The sequence below is a fragment of the Panthera onca genome, chromosome E2 (assembly GCF_046562875.1).
Source record: "Panthera onca isolate mPanOnc1 chromosome E2, mPanOnc1 haplotype 2, whole genome shotgun sequence".
In the NCBI taxonomy this organism is placed as follows: Eukaryota; Metazoa; Chordata; class Mammalia; order Carnivora; family Felidae; genus Panthera; species Panthera onca.
In genome coordinates, this window is record NC_138353.1 from 26,410,843 (window position 1) to 26,436,112 (window position 25,270).

At 43.8% G+C, this 25,270-nt stretch overlaps 1 protein-coding gene across 1 annotated transcript in view; it reads right to left on the minus strand.

Annotated features, from left to right (window-relative positions):
* SIAH1 (siah E3 ubiquitin protein ligase 1) overlaps window positions 1-10,114 on the minus strand; it is a 42,681-nt gene extending 32,567 nt beyond the window's left edge. The window contains exon 1 of the mRNA XM_060650827.2: window positions 10,092-10,114. The gene's annotated coding sequence lies outside the window, so the exon portion shown is untranslated. The remainder of the gene's footprint in view (window positions 1-10,091) is intronic.
* Window positions 10,115-25,270: the final 15,156 nt, after the last annotated feature.

The following is a 25,270-nucleotide window of genomic DNA, read 5'->3' on the forward strand; positions in this document are numbered from 1 at the left end:
AATCTCCACTGTGGGGTTTTTTTTCCTTGGAGGGATGGAGAAGGGACTGAGAGGGCACAAGTCATGGGTATGTGGTATAGACAATGCTGAAGTCAATGAGATCAGGACAGATCTTGGCTTTGTGGGCCAAGGTATCCAAATTATGTAATAGACAATACTTCTCAGACTGGTGAGGCCAAGAAAGGATTTACTGAGGGATAAAGTTGGAACTGGGCTTTGGCTAAAGGGTAAGAGTTGTCCAGAGGAAGATGGAAAAGGTCTTCCAATCTACGGTAACATATGGGAAGCCATAATCACAAAAAAGAATGGTATGTCCAGAACTGAACATGATAGGGATGTAGGGCTCAACTAAGGAGATTGGCCAAAATGAGTGAAGGCTGACCAGGGAGAACACATCTGTCTAAGAAAGAAATGAAGGCCTGAACCAAAAGATGGCAAAGAACATGTTCAGGAGGGTGTTCAAGAGACAGTTGGATCTGGAGTGAAATCAGTTGGATTTAGGGGAGGATAGGATGTGAGGAAGAGCCAAGAGCCAAGGTGTCATTTCTTATTGGGATTAGGTTCTAAATTCCACCCATAAAGAAGAATATATGTAATCAAAATAACCCTTAAAAATCCTTTCAATTGCCCATAAATTAGCCTACATTGTCTGTTAATACAATCCCATACCAGATATGTACGTATAGAAGCCCAACATTACTTCTACAAAATATAATTTTACATTATTTAAACTGCAGTTTCCTCTCACATTTTTTTGGAGGTGGGGAGTTATTATAAGGTCAACAGAGTTCAGTTTCACTGCAGCTTGGAGGCAAGTTTTTCATTTTCACAGGTGATGTGTTGGGAATAGTCACGTGGCTTCATACTGGTTTGTAAAGGATGCAAGCAGTCACTTTCTGGCCCTAAGGGGGAGGAGCAACACTGGGGAATTGCTCCTCAGGACCTCTTGGCCTGTGCTAACAGTGCAATGGGCATTAACCAAAGAAAACTTGCCAATATGAAACTTGCCAAAGTTCCAAACACCTGGCTTTGCCAAAATCAAATTTTGGCCCCCTTATGTCCCTGACCAGTCTCCTATCCAACAGCATTTTGTCCATCTGAAAATAGCAGTCTCACCTGGCCCACTGCTGACAGGAGGGAAGTCACCTTATTAGCTGGTGGACTCTTTTAAGCCACAGGGGTTCCCAGGACAAAGCGTTCCCTGGAGACACCACACAGCAATCTCAAAGTGTTGGAACTTTTACCTCAGCTACTCAGAAGCAACTCTGCCCCTGGAATTCTAGCACTTGCTTTCCTTGGCTTTGATCGTGTCTGCTCTCAGCTAGAAGAGCCAAAATTACTTCTTCCTTCTCCAGCTTCCTGGTTATGCAAAACTAATCTCATTTGATTAATTTCATCTGTACTAATCTTAACCAGATCTAGGAGGGGCTCCATCTGATTTAGTTCATTCCTATTGGAGGTATGAATAGCTGATAGGTGAGACACAAACATCTCTACTATCAATGTTAAACATTTGAAGGAAAATAGCTCAATTGTGAAGTAATTAGGCATCCTTTTCTGAATAAAAAGACAACTGTAGGGGTGCCTGGATGCCTCAGTTGGTCAAGCTTCCAACTCTTGATCTCAGCTCAGGTCTTGATCTTGGGTCATGCGTTCAAATCCCGTGTTGGGCCCCCGCAATGGACGTGAAGTCTACTTACAGTATCAAAATTTTTAAAAAATAAATAAAAAATAAAAAAAGACAACTCTCCTTCCAGGACATCTAATCTGTAGAAAATCATTTTGTAAACTGTAAAGCCAACCCCACTAGTGCTCTACTTGATGGTATTTCAGGATGAGTGCTAAATATTTTCAGGCCATGCAGGGAAAATATTTCAAGGCAGGGAGACATCCTGTTCCCCTCAAATCACATCAAATGGTAATTCCATCTACTCCAATGAAACATACAGTGCTAGGCCTGTAGCTGACCCCTAGTAACTGCTCTGGTGATACTAAGCAACTTGACTTTCCTCTTTCCTACTTATGGATAAAGAAGACACTGATGACACATCTACACTTTGGGATCTTAAATGAACTCATAATAACCTGATATTTAATATGGGTCAGATACCAACTCACTGGCATCTTCTCAAAGACAATTGTTCTTTTCATGATGCCTGGTGAGATTCTACCCAAGAGATGAAGTAGGAGCAAGTAGAATAGGTAGAAAGTGTTTTACTACATTGGTCCATGATTTTTAACAACTGAATCGTGTTCACCATTAGGTATCATTATTTCTTTCACGTGGGAATTCTCCAAAAATACACACATACACACACATTCTTCCTCACCCCACATTCCCTTACATGACTATTTTTAAACGGTTCTATTAATTAAAAGCACTTGCACACATCTGTCTAGCCAGATCTTTGGGCATACCAGTGTACTTAATTTAAGAAACATGAGTTCAAATTATATATAGTCAAATTACAAATATTTTGTGTTATATTATATGTTATATATTTATCAGATATACTCCATATCGTCCCTCCAATACAATACAATGCTATAGTAGCTTTCCAAATGCTCCCAAAAGCTCAAAGCCTTAGTCTCTCTTAGCATAGCTCTCCCTCCCCCCAGTCACCACTGCCCTTTTCCCAAAGCACAAATCCTGCTTTTGTTTAGTCCTTGCGTGGTGCTGCTCTAATTAGTGGATTTCTGAATAGGTCTCTGCAATCCCTGAATTTTTAGAAGGCCCATATTTCAAATTTCTCTTCCATCAAGCCTCTACTAGTTCACTGACTAATTTGGTGAATGCATTAATATCAAGGCATACAGACTGTCCTGTAGTCAAAGCAAATTGTCCTTTGCATGGATTATACACAATCTCAGATAATGTCAAAGTTGTCAATACAGTTGTTTTACTATGGACCAGTTCACACGACCAAACCCATCACTCCGTAATCACTGATGGCCTGTTTGCTTCCAGGCAGTCATAGAGAACTCCTGCCCAGGAAATGACTGCTAACTCCTCTTATGTTAGACCATCAATACCCATTTATCATTCAGCTTAGCTCCTTCAGGATAGCTCTGAAGACATGTTAGCATTTCCTTCCAAGCTTAACTCTGCTGCTAGCCAAACGGAGAGGCTTTCTGGCCTGAAACTGGGAGGCACTCCTCCCTCCCAAATAGATTCCTATCAGCTTTGCAAAGGAAAGCAGGTCCCCAACATGTCAGACATGCCTGAAGCAGAGCAGAAACAATGTTTTCTTTATCAGACACACCTGTTGCAAGTCATTCTCTGTCTGGGGTTAGTGACTGTATTAAAACAGCATCCAAAACGAATTCTGCCAAACATGGTAGAGAAGAAATTGGAGATACACCATGAATGTCTAAAAAGGTGACTGGGACTAACTGTAGAAACTTCGAGAAAGCCCAAATGATCAGAAAACGCATTAGCCCACAACTTCTTTCTCCTTGCATTTAATCTATTTCTTCAGGAAAAAGATTACAAGCTAGTCAATAAATTTTGCAAGAAGCTAGAAAATCTTGCGGGCCTGTATGCACCTGGTGGTCTGTGGGAGAACATGATATTAACAATTATTTTCCAAAGGTCAGTCTTTAAATCATTGAAATGCAACTAGTATACGTCCTGAGGCTTTTGCTATAAATCCTGCCCACCCTCACTGCTCCCCCCACCCCCAGTACACACATAGTCATTTCCAACGATCCAAATCTTTTCTTTATAATCAGGATTTAGCCCTTTTAAAAAATTATATGTTGATTTCCTGTTATGTGCTAAGGAGTAAAGGCAGGGACAGGACACATTCACCACTGTGTCCCCATTAAGAACGCAGTGCCTAGCACAGGGCCCTCAAAGTTTTCGTTAAGCAAATGAAGACTATTAGACAAGAACCATGTGATTAAAAACTGGTTGTAGATGGAATCTATTTACTGTTTTTCTTGTCCATGCTTTCACTCATTATTAGCAGATATCTTTTCCTTCTTTCTTAGAAGAACTAGCATTTGTTGAACTCGTAACATGCTTAAATTTACACACTACTTAATTTAAAATTAGGAATATGTAGGAATATTTCCTCATCATTTCAGGATGAGGAAACTGAAACTCAAGAAAGGGTGATTTTTCCAAGGACACATACTAGTAAGTGGTGGAGTGAAAGTTAACATTCAAGTCCACTGGACTCCAAAGGCTTTGCTCTTTGCTCCGTGCCTGTGTGTTCCAACTAAGTTGTGCTGATCTGTAAGGGTTTACACATGAATTATTTTCAAGTTCAGGATTTGCCATTTTAATAATTTTAGAATTAATAAAAGTTTATGGTATATTATCTGGACAACTGCCTACAACTATCTATATTAATTAAAAAATTAAGGTGTAAAGAGAGAATTGAGTGGCTCAGTCGGTTAAGGATCCGATTTTGGCTCAGGTCATGATCTCAAGGTTTGTGAGTTCAAGTCCTGCGTTGGGCTTTCTGCTCTCATTGTGGAGCCTGCTTCAGATCCTCAATCTCTCTCTCTCTCTCTCTCTCTCTGCCCCTTCCCCACATGCTCGCTCTCTCTCTCTCTCTCTCAAAAATAAACTTAAAAAAATTAAGGAATGTGTGTAACTGGAAGGAATGACTGTGTAAGGAATGTGTGAAACACTGAAGTTGCAGATGGCCACTAGGAAAGGGGGTTCCAGATAAAGACCCAGTGAAGGAGAGGGACAATGACTTTCAATTGAATTATTTTTAATCACCTGTATTGTGTTGCTTTTATAATTAAAGACAATAAAGACAACAACAAGCCTTTAAAGACAAAGTCTGTGAGTTTAGTTTTTTGTTTGTTTTTGAGAGAGAGCATGAGCCTGAGCAGGGGAGGGGCAAAAGGGGTGGGGGTAAGAGAGAAAGAGAGAGAGGGAGGGACAGAGAGAGAGAGAGAGAGAGAGAGAGAGAGAGAATCCCAAGCGGGCTTCATGCCCAGCATGGAGCCCAATGTGGGTCCAAAGTCTGTGAGTTCTAGACTTGAGTACTAAATTAGTGACCCTAGACAAGTAATTTAACCTTGTTGCCTTCGTTTCCTCATCTATAGTTAGAGACCTCTGTTCCAGGGTAGTTGTGAATATTAGATGAGTTAATCCATGTAAAACATTTAAGGCAAGGCCTGGCTGGGGTAGAGAGAACACAACAGAAGGGGGCAAGGGGATGGGCACTGTGGCAGACAGAATAATGGCCCCCCAAACACCCACAAGTAATCTCCAGCACTGTGACTATGTCCCCTTACAGGGCAAAAAGGACTCTGCAGATGGGGTTAAGGATCTTGAGATGAGGAAATCATCCTGGACTGTCCCATGTAATCACAAGGGTCTTTAATCAGGAAAGATGGGAGGAAGAGAGTCAGAGAGAAGGACATGTGAGGACAGAAGCAGAGATCAGAGTGGTGGCAGGAAAGAGCCTTGAGCAGGAAAAGCAGGTGGAGTCCAGAAAGCTGAAAAGGCAAGGAAACAGACTCTCCCCAGGAGTCTCCAGAAGAAACCAGCCCTGCAGACACCTTGGCATTAGCCCAGTGAGACTGATTTTAGACTTCTTGACCTCCAGAACCGTAAGAAGATACATTTGTGTTGTTTTAAGCCACTGAGTTTATAGTAATTTGCTCTAGCAGCACTAGGAAGCTAGCACAGACACAAAAGGAAGTATAAGCCCTCAGTCAACAAAGATGGAAACAGAAGTGACAGCCCACTAGGATGGCACCCTTTCAAATATCACAGAACATCTGGATACAAAGCAAAAACCGTCCCTGGGCAAATCAGCCAACAAAGTGAAGGCAGAAGGATGTCTTCCTGGTTTAGTCAGGACGTTAGGACTGAAGAGGCCATCAAAGCTCATTGAGCTGCATGTTTACATGCATGGAATCTCATAGCCTTTTAGTCCCTCAAGAGAAAGCAAATGCCTGCCTGCTAATATTTTAGTGCGACTGTCCCTACACATTTGAATAATTGATTCTTCATAACTGTCTCTTTGGTAGTCAGTAAGAAACAGCGTCTTGCTGTTCACCCCTTAATCAACAGAAACATTGATAAACCCGGCTGACTTTCCAGGTGTATATGTGTATTCATAGACATTTCTTTTCTTCTTTATTTCTTTTAATAAAAATGTAGCTCTCAAAGATATCCTGAGAAAAGCACTCAGGCTTACAACATTACAGCTTTAATGAGCCAAGAATTCTATTTTTTCCCTATTACACAGAACAATAATTCTTAACAGCTTAAACTTTCAAAGCACTTCACAAGCATTTAATTAATCCTCTCCACTGCCAAAGAGAAGGAAACTGATATTCATAGTATCTCATCCTGACATCCTTTAATTTGGCAAGACTTCCGCTGGCTTTGAAAAAGTGTCTGTACCCCTAAGGTTATTTGGGCCACTGTTGCTTAATCGGTCCTTCTTACCTAATGAAACCTGGTAATCGGAGCGGTTTAAATTGCCATCTCATCAGGCCTAGATGGGGCAGGGAGAACTGCTCTGAGCCTGGAAGAGAAATGGCAGTGATTCCCTCAGAGAAATGACAAAGCTCGTCTGTACCGAACCTGCGAGATGTGGCTCGTGATTAAGGCTGATTGCCAATTGCTTCAGAGACTGATTCACTCCGCGGAACTGGGGCACGATGTGTATCATGAGGCCTTCTCAGACCTCAGCTCTCTTGAGGCCCAGAGGGAGCCAGCCGCTGAATTTCACTGTGCTCTTTGCTTAGCCTCTCAGATGCGTGGGAAGCTCTAGGAAGCCCTACTTTTCTCTCTGTTCAGACCCGTTTCCTGCCTAAGGTCTCAATAACATAGACCAGCCATGCCATCTTGCAGAGCGAGCCAGACTCTCTGTTAGCCCCATGTTCCAAAGGCCTTTCCCCTCCTCAGCCTCCCACCAGGCCTGCTCTATTTACTATATTTTTGACTAGCTAATCTCTTTCACTCCATTATGTCAGTTACACAGGGGCCACAATAACGTCAAAGCCCATTTTCAATTCAAGGAAACAAAACTCAAGAAATGCTTTCTGAGTGCGTGTTGTGTGCCAGGCACTGTGGGATCCTAGCTAGACAAGGTCCCAGACTGCAAGAACCTTGATTTTAAGTAAGATAAATAGCCAAATAACTATAATACAATAATGGAGGTGCCAACAAGCTGTTGCTGAGAGAAAAGGGCGTGAAGAGAAGGGAACATAGCATTTGTAGGGGGTAGGAAGGAATCACTGGCAGGTTTTTGACAGAGGTGGCATTTAATATAGCCTTTAAAGGATGTGATTTTAGTGAGCATAATGGGAAGGTGTGACATCATGATATACAAATAAATATATAAAAAGAAATATGAAAGATTTGTATTTGGTCCTTGTCCCTGACAGAAGCACCTGTGTTCCAGACCCTTCCATCCCTCACTCTGTGTACCTCTCCATCTGTCTGTTCTTTTGTATCCTTTATAATATCCTTTATAGTAAACTGGGAATGGTGAGCACAGCACTTCCCTGACTTTTGTGAACCATCTGAGCAGATTACTGAACCTGAAAGGAGGGGTTGTGGGAAGCCATGACTTCTCAGCCGAGTCAGACAGAAGTGTGGGTACCTTGGTACCCATTCCTTGCAACTGGTATCTGAATTGGGGGCATCCTTGTGGAACTGAGCCCTTAAACCTATGAAATCTGATGCTGGCTCCAGGGAGTTAGTGTCAGAATTGAATTGAGTTGTGGGACATCCATTTGGTATCAGACAAGCTCAGCATCACTGGTCTCACAGTATGTGAGGTTATGGTGCTTTGATGTTTAACCTGCAAGGGGCTTGAAATCCCAAGATCTGAGGTGAAATCCTACATGTGTCACTTACTCCTGATGTGACCCTGGGCAGGTTGCTTCACTTGAATAAGCCTGTGTTTTCTTGTCTCCTAAAGCCAGGAATGGTTTTTCCAGTGGAAAAATCCCACACATTTGGTGTCAGAAGTATTGTGAGTAAAACCAACTCAGAGAGGGTATTCCATACCAAGAGACTGGGACGTGTGCAACGTGTGCTTGGGCAAATAGAAGCCCAGTTTGGCTGGGCCCTCAAAGAAGTACAGGTGGACGGCTTTGAACCAGATTGTTCAGCTTTATGGGCTGAACACTTGTTGATGTGTTGCCACAACTTAGATTATTCCTGTACCACTGTCTGAATATTCTCCAGATCCACATATCATCTGTACTCCACGTCACATCATTCCTTATCAGCTCACTGCGTTATGTAAATTTTTTTAAGATTTTATCTTTAAGTAATGTTTACACCCAACGTGGGGCTCGAACCGACAACCCCAAGGTCAAGAGTCACATGCTTTACCAACTGAGCCAGCCAGGCACCCCTATGTAAATATAATGAACACTGTATCAGGGGTCAAAAATGGCCCCACAGACCAACTACCCCACCGTCTGTTTTTGTATAGCCCACCAGCTAAGAATAGTTTTTATATTTCTAAATGGTTGAGAAAAAAATCAAAAGAAGAATAATATTACATGACCTGTGAAAACTGTATGAAATCCGGATTTTAGTGCCCAATGATAAAGGGTTTTTTTGGGACACAGCCGTGCCCATTTATTTACACATGGTCTATGGCTGCTTTTGTGCTGTGACAGTGGAGTTGAATAGTTGTGACATAGACCATACATGACCTAGTCTAAAATGTTTACTCTCTGGCCCTATACAGAAATAAAAAGTTTGCCAATCTCGGATATAAAGTAAATGCATTAACATATACATCTGGAAGTCCTGTCACTTGTTATAAATGAAAAGAAACTGGAACAAATCATTTTAAAATAAAAGTAACACCAGCAGGACACACTCAAGTAACGCCTTGGGAAAGCACTGATTTGTTGAGCACTTACTTTGTGCCACGCACTTTTTGCTAAGCGCCTTTATATGGGATAATAATGATAGCAGCTACAGTGTAGCTTATGATTTAATGTGAACAAATACTTCATATATATTATTTAATTTAATAATCAAGATACTTGATTGGAAATAATGCTGTTTTGCTTTAGGAGACAAGAAAACACAGGCTTATTCAAGTGAAGCAACCTGCCCAGGGTCACATCAGGAGTAAGTGACACATGTAGGATTTCACCTCAGATCTTGGGATTTCAAGCCCCTTGCAGGTTAAACATCAAAGCACCATAACCTCACATACTGTGAGACTAGTGATGCTGAGCTGAAAAGTCCATTCCTATGTCTGAAACCAAGGGGAGCTCTTAAAAGTTTCTGAGCAGGGAGAGTAACATACTCAGAGCCCTGGTGTACTAGCATGGGTCTGGGCATGCTGAGCAGGAAAGATGGGACTGGGTACCCTGGAAACAGGTCAATTTAAAACAAAAGGGTATCAGGGAATGCCCATGTTCAGAGAGGAAGGCAGGAGGAGCAAGACCAAAAGAGCAGGGGGCTGGGGCACCTGGGTGGCTCAGTTGGTTAAGCATCTGACTCTTGGTTTCAGCTTGGGTTATGATCTCAAGGTTTGTGGGTTTGAGCCCCATGCCAGGCTCCAGGCTGACAGTGTGGAGCCTGCTTGGGATTTTTTTTCTCTCTCTCTCTGTGTCCCTCCTCCACTCATGCATGTGTGCTCTCTTTCAAAACAAATAGATAAACTTTAAAAAAAAAGAGGGGGGATGCCTGGGTGGATCAATTGGTTGAGCGTCCAACCCTTGATGTGGGCTCAGGTCATGATCTCGCATTTCATGGGTTGAAGCCCCGCGTCAGGCTCTGAAGCTGACAGCGCAAATCCTGCTTGGGATTCTCTCTCTCCCTCTGCCCCATCCTCACTTACGAGCTCTCTCTCCTTCTCTCTCAAAAACAAATAAACTTTAAAAGAGAGAGAGAGAGAGAGAGAGCAGGAGGAGGAGGGACCCTCTTGGGAGATGCATCCTAGAACGTAGGGATAACAACTAGGAATGAAAGGGACTTCTGAGAATGCCAGCAATCTGTGTACTTCTGTGGCCAGAGAAAATAGGAGAAGCAACGTAAAGAGAAAATAGGGAAAGATTCAAAGGCCCAAGACAAACAAGAGGTGATGATGAAAAGAGCAGAGAGGAAGGTTAGACCTGGAAGTAAGACATACCTGTCTCGGCCAGTACGATGGTTTAAAACATATTGGCTCAGGGGTGCCTGGGTGGCTCAGTCGGTTGGGCAGCCGACTTCGGCTCAGGTCATGATCTCGCGGTCCGTGAGTTCGAGCCCCGCGTCGGGCTCTGTGCTGACAGCTCAGAGCCTGGAGCCTGTTTCAGATTCTGTGTCTCCCTCTTGCTGACCCTCCCCTGTTCATGCTCTGTCTCTCTCTGTCTCAAAAAAAAAAAAAAAAAAATTAAAAAAAAATAAAACATATCGGCTCAATGAGGACTTTAAGAGACAAAACAGATGAACATAAGGGAAGGGAAACAAAAGTAAGATAAAATCTGGGAGGGGGACAAAACAGAAGAGACTCATAAGTATGGAGAACAAACTGAGGGTTACGGGAGGGGTTGTGGGATGGGGGATGGGCTAAATGAGTAAGGGGCACTAAGGAATCTACTCCTGAAATCATTGTTGCACTATATGCTAACTAATTTGGATGTAAATTTTAAAAAATAAAAAATAAAATTAAAAAAAAACATATTGGCTCAGTTGTTTAAGCGTCTGACCCTCGATTTTGGCTCAGGTCATGATCTCACAGTTTGTGGGTTAGAGCCCCATATCAGGCCCCAGGCTGACAGATCAGAGTCTGCTTGGGATTCTCTCTCTCCCTCTCTCTTCCTCTTCCCTGCTCATGCTCACGCACATTCTCTCAAAAAATAAACTTTTTTTTAAAGTAAAAAAATTAAAAATAAAAACATATCTACAAATACACCTTCTTTCAAAAAGTAGAGCTTAATCCCCCAGTCCTTCAGCATGGGTTGTACTTGGTGATTCATTTCCCGCAAATAAGACAAAAGCGATGGTGTGTCACTTCCAACACAGGGGGAAAAAAAAGCGTTTGTTTTCCTCTTGTTCTCCCTTTTTTGGATCACTTGCTCTAGGGGGTCCAGTCACTTTGTCATGAAAACACTAAAGTGACCTTCTGGAGAAGTCCACATGGTCAGCAACCAAGGCCTGTTACCAAGAGCCAGCAAGGACCCCACGCCTCCAGCAATGGCCTTGTGGGTGAGCCCTCGGGTAATGGCAGCCCAGGCCCATGAAACCACAACTTCATGAAAGATCCTGAATCAGAATCACCCAGCTAAGCCGCTCCCAGATTCCTGACCCACAAAAGCTGTTTAATAATCTATGCATGTTGTTCGAAGCTGCTAAGTTTGGGGTAATTTGATAGACATCAATAGATAATTAATAAAGTTAGCAATAGGAGCCTCTTGGCCAGGAACCACTAGGGTTTCCCCCTTTCCTGGAATATCTTAGAAACATAAAACCTAAAGAGGCCACAGGGACTCTTATTCCAATTCTCCAGAGTGGGGAAGGGTTGGTGGCAGAGCTTACACAAAGACCCACATTTCCAAATTCCCCACACACAGTGAAACACCTCTGCCCCCCTGCAAGTCTCCTTCTCCTCAGTGCATTTGCCCATCCACTCATCCCACAAATATTAAGCACCTACTTCATCTGAGTACTGGCTAAACAGCATTGAGTAAGACCTGTTCTCTGGGGTTTACATTTTAATGGGGAAAGGCAGTGGTGATGACACAAGTAGGCACATAAATAATTTCAGACAGCATTAGGTGTTCTGGAGAAAATAAAACAAAGTAATGGGGAGATTCCTGAGATGGGAGGCAGGGTATGGGTATGGGGTAGACAATAGGCCTGCCGCTATCATTACAGGGACAGACCAAGGGCACAGATGGAGGCCCCAGACATATGTCTAAGTATTTAGAAGTATAAATCAAGCTAACAGACTATGAAGATATGTTCTACTATCCTATGTGGGAAATATGTCCCCATAAAGACCTGGAATACATGATCTGAATTTAAAATCTGCAGCCTTCCCAGAGTCCCACACCAGAACACAGCAGCATAGAGAGAGCCAGCTCAACCTTTAGCCCTCTTCCTGACCCCTTTTTCTCCCCACATGTCCCCCACCCTCACTCTGCCTCACATCAAGGGGACTCACCTGTGCTTGAGTGGACATTGTAGCCCAGTATCCCAGCTCTGGCCTCACCCCACTCCCAAACACAGGCCTAAGCAGGTGTTCTCTTAAGGTTCTGTCCATCCCCTGGAGGAGAGAAAGTAGGGGGAGGTGCCCAAAGCCTAAGGAGTTGAACAGGGCTGTTGAACAGAGATTCCAAGGCCCCACTCACTGAAGCATGGTCCAGAAGGGAGCTTCAGGTGGGCACCTCTCTCTGGTCTCTTAGACTCCTCACACCTGAGGGGCATGGCCAGAGGAGGACCAAAACTAGTCTGTTACAGGTAGTGCATCATTTTCCTGCTGCTGTTGCAATAACCACAAACTTTAGTGGCTGAAAACAACACAAATTCATTGTCTTGCAGTTCTGTAGGTCAGAAGTCAGGTAGGATCTCAGGATTAAAACCAAGATGTTGGCAGCCTGTGTACCTTTCTGGAGGTTCTAGGGGAAAATCCATTTCCTTGCTCATTCAGGTTGTTGGCAGAATTCACTCCCTTGCAATTACAGGACTGAGATCCCTGTTTGTTTGCTGGCTGACAGCTGAGGTTCATTCCTACCTTCTTGTATTCCTGACCCATCACAGAATCATAGCCTAATCAGAGATTGTTAGCATTGGAAAATGGTGTTGAGGACACTGAGCCACCCCACCCCCTCCAATAGATCCCACATCAAGAGACCTTGGACAAACCCCAAGTTCTCCTAACTCCCAATTGATTATTCCTTCCCTTACATTTCATTGCATTCCCTATCAGGAAGGCCACCTCTCTGACAATCCACCTCCTCATATCTTGCAAGAGCCAATCCAAAGGGTGCCCTTTCTGGAAAATCTTCCCTGCTGTGTTGTGACTAACCTTATGCTCTATCCCCTTTTGGTAGGCAGACAAAATTTGGCCAGCATCTCCTCATTTTTGTTCTCTGTTAGCTGTTTGTATGTGTTGTCTCCGTCACTAAATCACACATGCATTGTGACTTCTCTAGTTTTCCCATAACAGACAGCAAAGTGATAGAAATGTTTTCAGTGGAGAAAGCAGGGAAGTAAGTATGATGCAAAATGGAAGGAGACAGGACTTAACTCTAGAGTCCTGATGGCAGTTTCAGGCTGGTGATGTGTACAACTTCTCTGAGTGGTCTGTGTTGTTGTTGGAATCAAAGCAGGGATGTTAAAGAGGTCATCTATGCAATCAAGGCTATGCCGGAACACAGACTCTCTGGTACCCTCACCCACACCTTTAACAAACATTTCCTTCCTCATTCTGTCTTGGGCACCTTCCTTAGAATATGTGTCCATTTTTTGTTCCCTTGGAGTTCACGCTTTCTTAGACTCCCTGAAGGGAAGTTACAGGATGAAAACAGACTAGAAATATAAAAACAGAGACCACTGTGTCAGGGTTATCTTTAAGAGATTCCAGAATTTAAAAGCCTCCAATTTGCAGATAATTCCCGGAGCGCCTCTTGCTGGCTAAACATGCCAACCAAAATGATTTTGTAAACATAAAAAGAACAAAAAAATTGGGTTCCACTACCCAGTTTGGTTTCCTCCTGTAAGTAATGATGCAACTTTTCCTGCCCATGCCCACCTGATAGAATCAGAGTTAGTGGAAAGGCACTGAATATTTATGTGAAAATGCATTTAGGGTGTTGAATCCCCAGTAAGTTGTTAAATTTTGGGCCCAGGAAAGTGAAGTTATTCGTATAATGAAGAATTGAGCTCTTGCCATTGAACTTGGACCCTTGGTACAGGGATGACAGGGAGAATTGTCAGATTTCCAGGCGTCCTTTGCCAGCTTGATAAGTATTAGAAGACCTGAAGGCCATGGTAGAGAGCAGCCAAGGATGAGACATGAAGCAAACGGCCAGGGTAGATAAGTACCTTGCTCAGCAGCTTCCAAATAATTTGGTCGGGGGGGTGGGGGGTGGATTTTTTAAATGATTTTATTTTTTTTTTAAGTAATCTCTATAGTCAGTGTGGGGCTCAAACTTAAAACCCCGAGATCAAGAGTTACACATTCCACTGACTGAGCCAGCCAAGTGCCCCAATTTTTTTTTTTTTTTGATATTTTAAAACTATGTTAACAACAGAGGGGGCTTTTTCTCCCCCATGGAAAAAGTATAAGATCTGAGAGTGGTCACATTTTTTTTTCCTGGGTATTAAAGAACAAGGTAGGACATTATGCATCTGGCACCATTAGGGGCCTCGTTGTTACGGTAACAGGGATGGGTAAGCATAGATTTCCAAATGCTGAAGGCCTCTAAGTCAATATAAGGATGAGCATTGGTGAAGCCCAGGTAGTGAAAGGAAAAAGCAAATAAATACTGTCCCCTCTTGCCCCCCGGCCAGGGCTGCACAAAAGAGTCCATTAAACTAATTGACGCAGGCCCTGCTGGAGAGCTGACAAAAGTCCCAGCTGGGTTAGGTTTCCCCACCTCGTTTCCTAGTTGGGGATCTCAGATAGCCTCCCTTCACTCGGGGAAGCTGGGTCACACGGGCAAAGCAATGGCCAGGAAGCTGAACAAGAACCCTAAGACCAGCCTACTGAGACCTTGTTCTTCCCCATCTGTGAAGTGAAGGTGTTGTTCTAGAAACTTTTCAGCTTTAATTCTGTGTGGAGAGGCAAATCTTTATTAAAAAAAAAAAAAAAAAAAAAGCTCTCAGAAGACTTACTATTTACTGGATAGCTACCATGTGTCAGCTGCTTCTTATTAACACTTAATCCTCAAAACTCAAGTAGGATTTGTCCGTTTTGTCAATTGTTTCTCCCATTTTATAAATGAGGAAATTAGGTTTGGGAAATATAATAACTGAGGTCATTAAAGTCAGGCAGGCATACACCAGCCTGCACCCTGAAGTCTGTCTGGGTCCAAAGTCCATTTCTTTATACCACTCTGCTCCCTATCACCTTTTATGTCTTTACCACTTTCTATTATAAGTCACCAGCCCTGGAAAACCTGATAGAAATCACAGATGAAGCCATTCTGTAATCCTGGGAGACCTTCAGAGTCTGGCTTTGTGTTTACATCTTGCAGACTTTGTTCTCCAGCAACCTTGATCTTTGGGCCACTGCATTCTCTTGACTTGACTGAAAATATGAGTTGAACCCTACTTTGTGCCAGGCACTGTGCTGAGCTGTTCACATTACTCCTCTGACACTCATTACAACCCTCTGATATAGGTTCTGTCGTTATCTCACGTCTCAGAGGACAGAACAGGCTCAGAGAGGTTAAGTAACTGGTCAGGAGCGGCACAGCTAGGTTGAGATAGGAGTCCAGAGGGTCTGATCTGTTAGGCTATAGAACTTCCCTTTGATGAGACAAAAGGGTCATTCCCCTAGCACTGTGCATGGTCCATAACCCAGACAAGATCAACTATTAAAAAGCCAATGGTTCAGGACTTGCAAATTGGATGTCAGTTCAATTCCTTGTGTCCCACAGTTATTCTCTGGGTGCCCATTCTGCAAATACAGGGGCACCACCTGCTTCCAGGCAGAGGCCACATCTTTCTGCCTTTCCATGAGGACTCACTGGAAACTGTTGAGCAGAGGAGGGGCAGAGAGAGAGGGAGACACAGAATCCGAAGCAGGCTCCAGGCTCCGAGCTGTCAGCACAGAGCCTGATGTGGGGCTAGAACCCATGAACTGTGAGATCATGACCTGAGCCAAAGTCTGATGCTTAACCGACTAAGCCACCCAGGCACCCCTGGAAACTGGGTTTTTAACTGACTTTGGCTGAATGTTCCCATTATTCACATGGATGAACCAAAGCCTTGGATGCCAGCATTAGGAGATGCCCCTTTGAACAGCTATACTTCCAAATGGCTTCTCACCACACTGGAATAAAATCCAAACTCCTGCTCTACATGATCTGACCCTCGCCTACCTCTCTTACCCTTGGTCACATGACTGAATAAATCTGACTTCAGCCTTTGTCATGTCTTTAAAGAGCCCTTTTAATTTGTTTCTTAATTTGTTTTATGACCACCCTAGCCTCCCCTACTAAGGAGCACACGGTAAATACTTGATTTGTTTGAATTTTCTGCCATTTGTTGTTTCTGATCCTTGTTGATTAACCCAAAGCATCATCAGGAATGGAAGCCTACTTTTTGGAGGCAATTTTCCATGGATCTCTTAAACAGAACAGAGGCACAACTGCCTTTGTTATCACTCGTTTTCAAGGGTGTTTGTGTAGTGAATAGCCTTTGGAGATAGAGATAGTACCCTCCCTCCAGAGCAAGGAGCGGATTTGCTGGACAGCCTTGAGAGAGAGATAATGGCTTGATCTGGAGATGGAGGAAATGGGCTCGCTGCCCATTATAAAAGATGTGAATGTCCAAATACATGCAGCAATGCAACCCACTGTGAGTTGCAAGTGCCACCTGGTCCTCTCCACATCACCCCTGGAAACAGGACTTGGGGAACTGACACAAGACATTGCTGACACAAGAGCTACTGCTATTGCTATGAGTAATAAAGTCCTTTGCCTCTGACCCAGGAGTCTCATGTTTTCTTCCAACATCCATGAAATTGTGGAAGGCTAACCAGTTGACTTGCAAGTAAGGTAAAGGCCCAAACCTTTCATATTCTTGACGCCCACAGCCAAACTTTGCTCCAGGTGACACACTTTTGCTTCACTCATGCTCCAGCCATCAGTGACAGCACAGAGTTACAGCAACCCTGAAGTCTGTGCTCTTCCTGGGGTAGAAAATTGCCAGGGAGTTTATTTAGAAACTTATTTATAATACTGTAAGGGAATCTCATTAGTACTGAGATATTTATAAGTATCAAGATGTTACCAGTTTGCAACATCACCAAATACAAGAGGAGAAAGCATGAAGCTCATTGTACACCTTGCTTGATCCTTTTGTGACTTTGTGTCAGCTGACTGCTCTCTGTTCAAGGCACTGGATGGCACCATGGGGTTTCCCTTCCATGATTCTGAATAACATGGTTTGGGAGAGGGGTAACTCTGTGTACTTGCATATTGTTATACTGTTTTACAATTAGCTATATGACTTTACAATTAAAAAAGATTTGAAATACTAAAAAATACAATTCATTATAATGACAAAAGTAAGTTCCAATATCAAATAAAAGGAAAGAAAATTTCAGAGCCTGTTAAACATTTGGAGTCTTAGTCCTCTCTCCTCCTTTATTTTATAAAGAGATTAGTTTCTTTGTTCTGTTGGGGGAGAGCAATGACTGGACCTAAATAGAGCAAAGAGAAGTTCTTCAAACCTTAATTCACTCATTTAAATATATATATATATATATATATATATATAGTTTTCCTATCTGTAGTAAGTTCAGTGGGAAATAGAAAAATGTACCAGCTCCCATTCCCTATACTAAAGGCATTTACCGTGTTATGAGGGAGCTACCTTGTGCACAAATAATTTAAATAAAAGCAAAGGTGAGGCATGCCCCGGAAGTTGCAGGAATGCAGGGTAGGGGGCACATCTTGATGGAAACAGCAGCATTTAACCTGGATCATGTGGCTGGAAGCAGCTGGGCGTGGAGACAAGCCCCCTCCCCCCCCCCCCCCCCACCTCCAGGGGCCATGCATGCTGGAGGGGCACAGAGGTCTGAGTGCTGGGCAAGAGTCCCAGCTGGTGAGGAGGGGAGCTGCCTCTTGACACATACATTTGAGTCAGACTGGGCTTGAATACCTAAGAAATGTGGACTGCATTAGTTTATTGGCGTGCTTTTGTGAATGTGTGGACTCAAGCTGCCAAACAGAAGGCCATCCAAGGGTGACAAATGGAAGAATGGGGACTTGCTGGAAGGTTGAAAGTCACGGTGAAGGAAAAGGCAAATATAGAAGAAAGGGAACAGGGCAGATCGGAAGCCAGGGCATCTACGAAATGCTTCCACCTCAGGAAACCTGCTCTTCTTTCCCTAGTCACAGACAGCTGGTTTACTGAAGGCAGGATTAACAGAAGTCCTTCACCTGGATTCTTACTTCAGGGCATCAGTTCAATTAAGTTACAGATTCTTTTAATTTGAGTGAATTCTTAAGTCCTACATTTTGGTATGTCAACTTCATTCAAGTTTGCTGAACAGGTTTGAGTGGCACAAATCTCTGGGATTCATGGCATTTTAAAAAGTTAGAGTTGGAGAAACTTCTATGGCTATCGGATCTCATTTCCACAGACCCTTATTTATTATATAGTTTTTGTTTTTTAAGCCCAATGTGGGGCTTGTACTCATGACCCTGAGATCAAGACCTGAGCTGAAATTAAGAGTCAGATGCTTAGCCAGCCGAGCTACCCAGGCACCCTATTATGTAATTTTTAAAAATTGAATTTGTGGTCCTTTAAGGTTGGGCAATGATTCTTACAATGCTAGAAGGTAAAAATAAGACCTTTTTTTCCCCATTTTTTTTTTAACAAAACAAAATAGACAAATGTGTTTATTAGGTGGAACGTAGGAGGATCTTCTCAGAAGAGACATTCCACATGGCCTGAAATACTCTAAACTGACTTCACATACCTTTCTTCCCAAAGTAGATTCAAATCTTCACCTTACTGCAAAGAGAGAGGGTTTATCAGTCACTTTGGTGAGTCAACTGGGCTGCTCCACATACTAATTACCTAACGTGTAACAACAGATCAGAAATAGGCCAGGGGTCATGGTGCAAACATTAACTTGAAAAAAGGCCGCAAAGTAGCTGAGTGCATTCCCCTCTCCTGAACCCCCCTTCCGTCTTGTCTGGGAGCTCCTGTTTTGTGGAGACTGAAGAGTCAGCGAGGTGGTTTCCATGAGGCCCTTCAGAGCTTGAGGATGGACAACACGGGTGAGCCATTGGAGCTCCCAGGTCAGCCCAGAAGTCTCCTCTATCTGACCTGCCCCCTCCTGGCACTCATACAAGAAGTTCGTGACATGGCTCTGCTCCTCTAAACACCCATTATGGGCGTATGTCTGCACACAACTGCTCAGCAAGGTCCATGGCAGCCTCTGCTGATGGAAATGAACTTACTAAAAATGTAGGCAGTCAGGGCGAGGACACAATTGCACAAGCCTCACCTCGCCCAATTTTGCCACTAAAAACAAATTGTTATTTAGCGATCAAAGCAATTTGGCCTCCTTCAGAAAATTACCTACCTCAAGCTGTATACCAAAACCATCTGTGACCCCAGTCTTGTCAAGGGGTCTTCAAATGTGGAGTCATTAGAATGTAGCAATGTGTGTCTTTGTTGGAAACAAGTATGTAAGCGTTGGGTTAGAGAATAAACAGCTGAAAAATATATTTGTGGTCGAAGAAGTTAGTCTGCTCAGAGAAGGTGGGTGGTAGATGTGATATTCTGGGGGTTAGTTAACTAGCATTACTATACAAGGGCCCTACACCAGATGAGTAGATGACTCAGGGGGAAAACCTCCCGCACTGCTCAACACCAGCCCTCACGGTAGTGGTTGTGTGACCATGACGTCAGAGAGTGCAGGTCAGGCTGCTGTTGCCTTCCTGAAGTGTGCTTCAGCACTAAGACACCCTCTCCGCACGCATGGCACCCTTTCTCAAATCCCTCCTAGGAGCTGTCACATGATATCTCCCAATTTGAATTCTGAGCTTAACTTGCTTTAATTTTTTAAAAAAAGTCAGCCAGGTCGATCAAAAAGAATGAAATCTTGCCATTTGCCACAATGTGGATGGGACAAGAGTGTATTATGCTAAGTGAAATAAATCAGAGAAAAATAAATAATTTCACTCATATGTGGAATTTAAGAAACAAAACAGAGGGACATAGGGGAAGGGAAGGAAAAATAAGATAAAAAAAGAGAAGGAGGCAAACCATAAGAAATTCTTAAATACAGAGAACAAACTGAGGGTTGCTGGAAGAGAGGTGGGAAGGGGGATGGGCTAAATGGGTGATGGGCATTAAGGAGGGCACTTGCTGGGATGAGCACTGGGTGTTGTATGTAAGTGATGAATCACTGGGTTCTGTTCCTGAAACCAATGCTTTTAAATATTTAAAATTTAAAAATTAAAAAAAAAGTCAGCCAGGTGATTTATCAAGTTTAAGTGGGCCTAATCGATTGATCAAGGAGAAGGGGAGGGTTTGATGCGGAAATCAAATATTGACTTTTTGTTGTTGTTGTTGTTGTTAGTAAGTATAGATAGGATCAAGTGGATATAATTTTGGGAGAGGGTTGGGGAGAGCAAAGGAACAGATTACTGTGAAGAAATCCAGATCCTAGGAGAATAAGCACATGCAAAGACATGAAATTGCATGAAAATCCATCCACAAAATTGCCAATAAATGTCCATGTGGAGGGTGGAATGCATGTGGGGGAAAGAGCAGGCAGTGAGTTCTGGGACAATGCTGGGATGTCCTGCAAAGAGTTTCTATTTTATTTTATGTGTGTTGGGGAGCCATCAGAGAGTTGAGACAAGAGAGTAACTGGATCTGAGGAAGAACACTCTGGCAGCTAAGTTTGAGAGGGATGGAGAGGTGCAGAGGGGCAAGAGTGGAGTCAGGGGACCAGTGAGAGGCTGTAGCAGTGATGGGAGAGGGGAGTGGTCTGGGCTTGAGTGTAGAGAGCAGAGGCTGAACTGGAAATACTTTCTGGAGAGGAAATCCAAAGGACTAGTCATTGGGAGGGGAGAGAAAAGGATAAATACACCTATGTGTCCTGCTTGAGCATCCAGTGAATTCATTTATTTATTGGGATGACAAAGACAGGGAGGGTGGGAGGTGGCACTCAGCATGGAATGGGAAAAATCAAAGTCTGGAATGCTTATAAGAAATTTAAAGAAGCTTACCACGAGCAGACCATGAACGGTACTCTCCTGCCTCACTTAAAACTCACCGTGGTCAGTGGTCCCTCTTGCCTAAGGCACTGGTTCTAACCCGGCTGTGCTTCTGCATCAAAAGCAAGCCCTCTGGATGCAGGCAGCTCCCTAGTCATCTTTAGGGCCAGGGCCTCTCCCACAGGACACAGGATTGGTCCTCAGCAGACTGGTTGCAACGGGGACCGGTTGCAACAACGAGTTCACCACACACTGTTTATGCCTTCAAATGTTTCTCTTTGCAAAAGTTAACACGTACACATTGTACACATTCAAATAATACAGAAAGTTTTAAAAACAATAAAAAAGAAAGGAAAAAAAGAAGAAGGTCTAGAAAGCAAGAGTCCCTCCTAATCCCCATGTTTCCATTTGGGCTCTTACCAAGGTGGTCTAAACTGGCCAGACCTGGGACCTGAAAGTGGTGTATCCTTCCCTAAAATGCCTGGGGTTGCCAGCAAACAACCAGGGCCTGGGAAACACCCTCTGTGAGTCACTGGGGAGAAAGTTGAGAGAGTCTGCCATTCTAAGAAGGTGCAGGAACTGCAGTGTCAGGAGTGGGGAGGCTGTAAGGCTGAGCTGCCCAGTTAGCCAAACCCGCTGAATGTGCTCAGGGCCAGCAGCCAGGGCCGCCTCCTCGCAGTCTCCGAGGGCAGGATCCCTGAGTTAGGAACTTTGCGAGTATTATGACTACATACTTTTATTGTAAAAATCAACACTCTGGTTATTTTTAAACAGACAACACATGCCCATGGTAAAAAAACTAAGTGAAATTCCAACATTTCAAAGGGATTTTTTTTTTCCCATGTCAAAGGAAAAAGGAATACTTTCACTCCTGTCCTGCAGTCTCCCAGGGCATGTTTGTTTCTGGGAACCAAGCCATGTGGAGGCCCCTCCTTTTTACACAAGTGATGCCATGTGGCCCCACTGTCCTTACCTCACTCCTCACCTGAAGTTGAGTCAAAAGCCCTTGCTCCACCTGCTGCAAGGTGGCGTGACCGCCAGTGCGTCCCTGGGCTGCTTATTGGCTCTGGCCTGGATGGAACGACTCTTGGAATGGCTGCATTGTTGAAGGTGAGGGCCAGTGGTTTTGATCAGGGCTGAAAACGTATAAATTTAATACAACTAATTCTTGGTGATTTATGGAGGTGAAGGAAAGCAGGTCTGTGAATGCCGCCAGCAATAGGCTGACTCCAGCTCTCTGTCTCTTTCTTTCTCCTTCCTCCGCCCGCCACCCCACCCCCCAACATGTAGATCGTACAAGTAGCCTGAAAATGTGATTTGAGTTTTACCTTCAGGCTGACCCACAGTAAAGGTTTTGCTGAGAAGTTCACTGCTAAATTTGTTCATCCAACAAATACATATGAAGTGCCTAGTTTGGGTCACTGTTCACACAACAAACGTGCTCCCTGGCTTCATAGAGCCTACAGTTTGGGTGGGGGAGGCAGGCCTATAAACAGCTATGTCAGTTAAGGACATGGAGGAGATCAGAGGGTGCTATGGGATAGCACCAACCAGCTGGGCAGCAAACCAACCAGGGAATCAGGGAAGGCTTCCCAGAGGAGGTGGTATTTTAGCTGAGATCTGAAGAGTGAGTAGAGTTAGGCAAGGTGGAGGGTACATTAGGAAAAGGGAAATGCAAGTGTAAAGATAGGGAGGCAGACAAAGGATAGCCCACTGAAACACTTGAACAGAAACGGCATCTGCAAGAGATGACAAACATACTGGTTAGGCCCTTAAGATTTCTCAAGTTACATTGAGTTCTAATTCCAACTCTACTTCCTACAGGCTGTGTGACCCTAGGCAAGTTATTTAACCTCTCTGTGCTCAATTCCTTCATCTATAAAACAGGACTGATGACTGCACCCAGTTCATGGGATATGAATGAGACAGTGTACATGGTAAGCACACGGTAAATCTTAGCTATTATTTTACAGTTCTGTTGGGCTGGCTGCAGACATGTGGTGAGGGATCGTAGTTGTACGATCTACATGTTGGGAGGGTAGGACTCTTCAGGCAGCTAAAGAGAAACTGAGAGTAACAAAGGAAGGCCTGTGGAAGGCCTTCACTGAAGGCAGGGACTTGGTGATTTCCTGGAGCCTACAGGAAACAGAGAGGCACAGGCTGGGCGGTGCTGAGGCCTGGGCCGGCCAGATGCAAGCGCGATGATGAACAAGCGGCCTCTCCTCTCTGGGGCTGTGCCCTCAGAAATCGGTTTTCTCAGGGACCGAATGAGACAAGGGAGGCCAGAGGCCATCTCTCCAAGGTACACAGCACAAAAGCATGGGCTGGCGCCTTTCCCCTGCATTCCACAAATAGTTTGTGAGTGTAGCAACTTAGGGCTCTTACTCTACCGCCCAGGCCTCCTCTTCACCCAGATCTCTGTGATTTCGCCAGGCAAACATCCCGACCTTAACCTACCCTAGTTGGAACCATGTTCCAGTGGCTTGACTCTCAACTCTGTGCGGCCTGGGCTATCTCCAGCCAGATAGGGGTGCTGTAGCCTCTCCAATACCCCAGCATCAACACCAACCATATATTCGATTCAATGAAATGTATTTCGATTCAATGAAATACACCAGGCAGTGCTTCTCCAGGAGACAAGAGGCTCAACTCACACAGTGTGCTGGTGTGTGAATGTTTTTAAAAGTCAGAAACAATGCAGCTAGAGTTTCGCCAGCATGCTACTATCATTTAAAATAATTTTTATTATTATTTTTTAACATTTATTCTTTTTTGAGACACAGAGAGAGAGTGCGAAGGGGGAGGGGCAGAGAGAGAGGGAAACACAGAATCTCAAGCAGGCTCTAGGCTCCAAGCTGTCAGCACAGAGCCCAATGCCGTGCTCCAACCCACGAACCGTGAGATCATGACCTGAACCAAAGTCTGACGCTGAACCGACCTGAGCCACCCAGGCGCCTCGCTGCTATTATTTTTATGAGTTACATTAATCCTGAACCATTCAGTGTTTTATTAGTTCACCTTCAGTGTCTGGGAAAGCTTTAATGCAATGCAGTGGCACAGACACTGATGGAGGTCCTTCTCTGTGCCAGACCCTGGCTACACTCAGGGGATACAAAGGTGAAAGACTCAGAGAGCCAGACTCAGTTTTTGGAGCACAGCGTCTACAGGAGAAGAAAACAAAGTATTACACCATGTGATAGATATTAGGGTGGAGGTATAAAGACAGTTGCAGGGAAGCCTGCGCGCAGGGCTATTGGAGCACATCCACACAGGTTGCACACTGCCTAACTCTGGGGTGCCATTCACACAGACTAGGGTTTGGCAAACTTTTTCTGTAAAGGGCCAGATAGTAAATGTATAAATATAACATTTATATTTTATAATATATATAATATATAAAAGATAATATATATATTATATATATATAAATATATATATTTATAAAATATATAAATATTTTATACTTTGTGGGCCACACAGTCTCTGATGCAATTACTCAACTCTGCTGTTGTAGCACAAATGCAGCAATAGACAATATGTAAACAAATAAGCATGGCTGCATTCTAGTCAAACTTTATTTATGAGCACTGAAATCGAGTCATGAAATATTCTACTTTTCAATTATTTTCAACCACTAAAAAGCATCAAACATCATTCTTAGTTCACGCACTATACAAAAACAGGTGGTGGGCTGGATTTGACCCCAGGGCTCTACTTGGCTGACCCCTGACATAGATTACAATGAGAACGGCATCCCTTTGAGTTGTGCAGCAACCTGTGGGTCCTGTCAGGATCCATTCAGAAGTTGATATTTGAGCCAAGTTTTAAAGGATAAGTAAGCAAGTAGGTGCTGACCAGGTGGACATTTCAGGAAAGGGATGACAAGCACAGGGAACAGCATGGGCAAAGGCATAGCACAGTTTCCCAGGAGGAAACAGAGAGGGATGGGACATAGAAAGATAGGTTGGAAATAGTGTGGAGGGCCTTGAATGCCACACTCAGCAGTGTGGGTTCTGTTCTGTGGACAATCGGGAGTCATTCATGATTTTAGGCAGAAAGTGATAGGGTCGGGGAGCCTGGGTGGCTCAGTCGGTTAAGTGTCTGACTTCAGCTCAGGTCATGATCTCACGGTTTGTGGGTTTGAGCCCCTCATCAGGCTCTGTGCTGACAGGTCAGAGCCTAGAGCCTGCTTCGGATTCTGTGTCTCTCTCTCTCTCCGTTTCTCCCCCACTCACATTCTGTCTCTGTCTCTCTCTCTCTCTCTCAAAAATAAATAAAACTTAAAAAAATTAAAAGAAAAAGTGATAGGGTCTATGACTGCATTTTAAGGAGTGGAATGAGAGATGGAAAGACCAGTTAGGAGGCATGCAAACCAGGCAGGGAAGAGATGACAAGTGTCTAAACAAGCCAA